At 49.3% G+C, this 6,401-nt stretch overlaps 1 protein-coding gene across 2 annotated transcripts in view; it reads left to right on the top strand.

Moving 5' to 3' along the window:
• The first annotated feature begins 4,089 nt into the window (after positions 1 to 4,089).
• MGAT4A (alpha-1,3-mannosyl-glycoprotein 4-beta-N-acetylglucosaminyltransferase A) overlaps positions 4,090 to 6,401 on the top strand; it is a 172,017-nt gene continuing 169,705 nt past the window's right edge. The window contains exon 1 of one of the 2 annotated variants that reach the window (XM_055539416.1): positions 4,090 to 4,232. The gene's annotated coding sequence lies outside the window, so the exon portion shown is untranslated. The remainder of the gene's footprint in view (positions 4,233 to 6,401) is intronic. The other variant, XM_055539418.1, reaches the window with a different exon arrangement.

Raw genomic sequence — 6,401 nt, 5'->3', positions numbered from 1 at the left:
GAAAATCCATCTGAGCAGCCACCTCTAATGAAGCATCTTTAGATGAATTGGATCGCTTCATAAATCCAAAGGATAAATTAAATAAATGAACTGTGTGAGGGCAGTTGATTTGTTGTTCACTTTTCTTCTGGAAAGGCTCGACTACAGATTTATGACTGCATTTCTGAAGCCACTTGATTTAGTGGTGACATCTTTTGGAGCTTTTGATATCTGCCACAATGATTGAGATGTTGGAAGGTATGCAAATGTGTTTTCCACAATATTTATTTATGTCCCCTGCTCAAAAACCATAAACATGTTGCCGAGAATGTTACTTAAAATAAGAAAGAAACCAAAGTTGTTGGTTTTTTTTTTCCTATAATGCACCACTTGGACTGCAAGGAGATGAAACCACTCAATCCTAAAGGAAAGCCCTGAATATTCATTGGAAGGACTTATCCAATATTTTGGATACGTGATATGAAGACGTGTATACCTGTGGCGGATTCATGTTGATATATGGCAAAACCAATACAATATTGTAAAGTCAAAAAATAAAATTAAATTAAAAAAAAAGAAAAAACTGACGCTGGGAAACATTGAGGGCAGGAGGAGAAGGGGATGACAGAGGGCATCACCAACTCAATGGACATGAGTTTGAGCAAGTTCCACGAGATAGTGAAGGACAGAAGAGCCTGGTGTGCTGCAGTCCATGGAGCTGCAGAGTCGGACACAACTTAGTGACCGAACAACAGAAACAATGCACCACTTAAAGAGCAGCTGTGAGCTATCACTGCTTGGCTTGCCCGTTTATTACTTTTGGGGCTGGTGTCATGAAAGGCAGGGACACACCCGGCTAGGAAACTGGTTTCAAAACTACCAAAGCATGTGTGTGTTCACTGGTTTGCGTTTCATAACAGTGTAAAGTGGACACAGTCTAACCTTTATTTCAGCCACTTTGAGGGAGAAAAGAACACCACGTCCTCCCGGAAGAGTGGATTTTATGTGTCAGTTTGATTGGATCACACAATGCCTGGTTAAATGTTATTTCTGGGCGTGTCTATGAAGATGTTTCCAGAAGAGATTCACATCTGTTTTGAAGACCTGACCCCTGGTTTGGGGAACGTGACAAGTTCTGTTCTGCTCTGCACTTAGCACAGCCCTGGACTGTAAATCTGGAATAAAGGGATGTTCTTTCCTGTAACCATGGTTGTAACTCTCCCGAGGGGATCCTTGAGTTACTCCAGAAGGGCCTCATGTATATGCACACGTGCTAAGTCTCTTCAGTCCTGTCTAACTCTTTGTGACCCATGGACTGTAGCCGGTCAGGCTCCTCTGTCCATGGGATTCTCCAGGCAAGAATACTGCAGTGGGCTGCCATGCCCTCCTCCAAGGGATCTTCCTAACCCAGGGATCAAACCTATGTCTCTTAAGTCTCTTCATTGGCAGGCAGGTTCTTTACCACCAGCGCCACCTGGGAAGCCCAGAAGGCCTCGTGCCAACATCTAAATCCCAAGGTCACTTCCTCGTCTCTCTGCCCAAGAAGTTCAGTCACTCCCGTGAAGAGGCGCTTTGCTGTATGCAACCAAGCCATAAATGGATACACAATATAAAAATACTACTAAATTAGAGCCCGTGCTCCAAAGACAATCCCAGGAGAGTATTGGCAAGCGCGGGGCTGTAGCAGCTGCGTATTTATCCAGGGTGGGGCTGAGGAAGGTCTCACTGAGGGGTCGGGCTTTTGGGACATGTTTGAAATGGGGCCAGAGAAAGGGAGGCTGCCATCGAGGAAACAAGCAGGTCCATTTCCTGGCATCCCTGGGAGCCTGGCATCTCTGAACGCCCTCCTGTCTCCTGAGTACACAGTTCTTAGCATCCAGGAGAGACTGGCCAGACTCCAGGGACCAGATGTTTCCAATACCAGCAACACTGGGATTTTCATTCTTTGGGGCTGGTTCCCAAGCCTCAGGAAGCTCATTTCATAATATCTTCTTTTGACAGATATTTTACTGATCATCCACCAGGAGCTGAGCACTGGTACACAGAGGGGTGGGGAGGGGGATACTCAGGGAGGGAGTCGGGTCCCGTGGCCTCTTGTGTGGTGACTCAATGTGACAAGTGCTGTGGGAAGATCCCCTGGAGGAGGGCATGGCAACCCACTCCAGTATTCTTGCCTGGAGAATCCCAAGGACAGAGGAGCCTGGAGGGCTACAGTCCATGAGGAGGCTAAGAGTCAGATGCAACAAGAGCCGGACACAACTGAAACCATACATTTACAAGTTACGTTTGGACCACCAGGAAAGCCCTCTGAAAAGCTTTTGTTTTAATCTATATGACATGGCCACCGTCCACATGCTGACAGCTTTGTCCCTGCATCCCAGGCCGCTGCTGTGGCCCCATCAACCTCCTCAGCATCTCTGGACTCCCAGTAGAGTCAGCACCTGCAGCTCTAGACCACATCCCTGCACAGATCTGCTCTTCCTGCTATCGTCCCTGAAAGACCGTGATATAGTAAGAAATAGGTGGATTTGGTCTTTGTACTGTTTCTGGCACAAGAGCTGCTGAAACCCTTGCAAGTTCCGGGTAGGGTAAGAGGAACCGCTATCGTTGTTCAGAACAAGCCCTACTTCAAAGCTCGTGCTGATAAAGTGACTCTTGGAGGTTTGGGGCTGGTTTGCCAGAGGAATGAACCTTGAGATTCAAGACTGGAGCTTTCAGGACTTCCCTAGTGGTCCAGTGGTTAAGACTCCGCAATTCCAATGCAGGGAATGGGGCGGCGCAAGTCCAATCCCTGGTTGGGTGAGGGAACTAACGTGCTGCCTGGGATGCAGCCAAAAAAAAAAAGATTGGAGCTTTCAACCTCATCCCCACACTGCCAGGGAGAGGAGGGTGTGGAGGTTGCATTCAGTCACCAATAGTCAGTGATTTAATCAAACATGGAATGTCCGTAAAACCCTAAGAACAGGTTTTGGAGGCTGTCAGGTTGGGGAACACACCAACGGAAGGGTGGGATTCAAGAGAAGGCAGGAGAGATCTGTGTGCCCCCTCCCATGCCTCCCCTCACCACTCTACATACACCCTTTCCAGGAATCTCTTCCATCTGGTTGTGAGTTGTATCCTTTATAGGAAACTGGCAAATATATGGAAACTGTTTCCCTGAGATCTGCGAGTCAGTCTAGCACTCTGTTGACCCTGAGGAGGCAGTCGTGGGAACCCCTGATTGATGGCTAGTACGTCGGAAGCGCAGCAGGCCTGTGACTGGTAACTGGAGTCTAGTTGGAGGCAGTCTTGAGGAGTTGAGCCCTGAACTTGAGGGCTGTGACTCTAGCTCCAGGGAGATAGTGATAGGATCGAAGTGAATTCTAGAATACCCAGACTGTGTCCAGAAAGTCGGAGCGTAGATTGCATGCTGCATGTTCAGTTGCTCAGTCGTGTCCAACTCTTTGCAACCCCATGGACTATAGCCCACCAGGCTCCTCTGTCCACGGGATTCTCCTGGACAGATTCTGGAGTAGGCTACCATTTCCTTCTACAGGGACTCTTCCCAGCCCAGGATCCCCCATCTCCTGTACTGGCAGGCAGATTCTTTACTCTGAGCCACTAGGAAGTCACTATGTTCATAGGCTGAGAATAACACGGATGACACCTTTCTGTGCATCTCTTCCATCTCTGCATTTAGAGATAGCAAGCTGGGAGCTTGAAGCTGGCCGTGATGGGAGTATTGACACCACAGAAATCAGGGACCTCTACACATCAGAGCTTTCAATAGCCCCAGAGAGCCAGTTGTTAGACACCTTCCGGCACATTGTGGAGAAAGAGGATGATGTCATCTTGGCAGACAGAAAGGAGGAAAGGACAGCAAACTCAGGTAGATTTGTGGGCTTCATGGTGAGACCATGAGGCTTTTTTTTTCCTGTTGACTTCCACTTTTCTCTGAAGTCAGCTGCTTGCATGAAGAAGCCGAACAGGACAGAAGCCTAGCGCCATGGATCCAAACCAGCTCGGCATAGAAACCGAAGTGCTGGGAGGTGCAGAGCAGAGCAAGGGGATGCAAGGCTCGCAGGGATGGATAAATAGGAACAGCTGAGAAGGCAGGGGAGGACGCATACCACCTGGGCAGGGCGGAAAGGTGCGGAGACGGATTTGCGCGTGGGCGTTCAGAGCGCTATGTTTTGACAGGATCTGATGCGCGGGCCCTGCGCTGCAGACCGTGGCGATGGAGATGGGCTTGGACCTTGTTGTCCTGCATTCTGGTGAGGAAGACAGGCGGGGTGGGGGGGGGGGGTGGGCGGTGGTGAGCGGCTAAGCGGGTAATGCGAGCAGATGAGGAGCGATGGAAAGGGACTGACAAGCCACAGACCAGGGGCTGGCGGCCCGGCTCTAGAGGAAATAAAAGGAAATGCTGGTGCCAGGTCACAGGGGGGTTACGAACTGGAAGCCTGTCCTATGGTGCTTTTGTTTTATTACCAGTCTGGATTCTTGGACTCTCCCTAAGTTTTAGTTGCTCAGTGGCGTCCGACTCTTTTGGGACCCCATGGACTGTAGGCCGCCAGACTCTTCTGTCCACGGGGAGTCTCCAGGCAAGAATACTGGACTGGGTTGCCATTCTCTTCTCCAGGGGATCTTCCCAACCCAGGAATTGAACCCAGTCTCCCACATTGCCTTAGATTCTTTAATCAATAGAAATGGATAAGTGGGCCCCTAGAGGAATTCAGGCAAGGCTTTATTGAGGCTCAGGGCTACAGTACAAGGTAGCAAAACAAGTAACAGGTGCCCTTGCTTGCTGCCTGAGTGGGGGTGGGCTGTCCCTTAAATGGGGTGCGCGTGGCTGTGGCTCAGTGGGTCCAGCTGGAGGGGTGGCTGAGAGGCTCTGCCCGCGCCCTGGGTGGTGCGGTGTGCAGGGGGGCATGCCCAGGATCCTGCTTTTGCTCAGAGTTGGCAGCTCGTTTGTGGCCTTTTTGTATCTTATGGTTCATAATTGCCCTGACTCTGCTAAGTTATTTTTAGTTCCTTATAGTTTCTTTGTATTCTGTTGCTCAAGGAAATGAGTGTTTGTCCAGGTGCAAACATTTCAATTAGGGCTTCTCCGGTGGCTCAGCATTAAAGAATCCACCTGCTAATGCCAGAGATGTGGATTTGATCCCTGGGTTGGGAAGATCCCCTGAAGAAGGAAATGGCAACCCACTCCAGTATTCTTGCCTGGAAAATCCCACGGACAGAGGAGCCTGGCAGCCTACAATGCATGGGGTTGCAGAGTCAGACACGACTGAGCGACTGATAACTTCACTTCAGAGAAAACAGCAGCAGAGCCAAGAGACCGCCAGCATCACCAACACTAGAGCCTCCAAGTAGGAAAGGCTGGGCAGGTGACCACATGGACTGGAGCCCACCGGGCTCCTCTGTCCATGGGATTTCCCAGGCAAGAATACTGGAGTGGGGTGCTGTTTCTTCAGGGGATCTTCCTGACCCAGGAATCAAACCCAGGTCTCCTGCATTGCAGGCAGATTCTTTACCACTGAGTCCCAGGGAAGCCCCAAGCAGTCAAAGCATTTCCATTTTATCTTTTTTTTTATAAATGGAATTTTGTTTTTAATTGTACAAGTTTTAAAAGAACACTTATTTGGCTGCGTTGGGTCTTAGTTGCAGTGCGTGGGATCGTCGTTGCCTCGTGCAGAATCTCCTGTTCCGACACATGCACTCTCTAGGTGCAACAGGCAGGCACAGTGGCTCTATGGAATGTGGGATCTCAGTTATCCGACCAGGGATCAATCCTGCATCTCCTGCATTGCGGAGTGGATTCTTAACCACTGGACCCCCAGGGAAGTCCCTGGAATTGTTTTAAAAGAGGGGAAGGGCAGGAAGGTGGGTGAGGACCACACACGGAAGGCGTCTCCTTGATTTTGGTGAGACTAGTCCAGCCGGTGTCAAGTCACAGCTGCCCACTGGGCACCTGCTGAAAGGGTAAAGCCAGGCCTGCAGGTCACACGTCCCTGCAGGCGACAGAGCTGGCGCTGGACACCAGCCCCGTCCTGTCCCGTTCCCATTCTTCACGTGGGCCTATTACTCTAATCATCTATTCATGTGTACCAGATGATCATTTTCTTCTAATTTGTTTATTACTTTTTTCTTGATTTACATAGTTGCATTAGAGTTTTGCACATGGGAGCCTGCAGGGGCATCTTTGTTTATTACTTTATAACCTAAAATGGAGGCAGAAAAGCTCTTAACCCAGTTTTATCTTAATGCTAAAATTTTATTATCTTCTAATTCTTGAGCTTTGAGCACCGTGGAAAAACAATCCTTGAGGAACAAGTGTTATAAATTATTAATAACTGTTAAATTAGCATGGAGTTCAGTTCTCCCTAAGCGTGTTTCATAACTGTGGGGCAGGGAGAGGCCCTCGTGGGTCTCCCTCTCATACA

Source organism: Bubalus kerabau, chromosome 11 (assembly GCF_029407905.1).
Source record: "Bubalus kerabau isolate K-KA32 ecotype Philippines breed swamp buffalo chromosome 11, PCC_UOA_SB_1v2, whole genome shotgun sequence".
Classification (NCBI taxonomy): Eukaryota; Metazoa; Chordata; class Mammalia; order Artiodactyla; family Bovidae; genus Bubalus; species Bubalus kerabau.
This window is presented reverse-complemented; position numbering and strand designations above follow the sequence as displayed.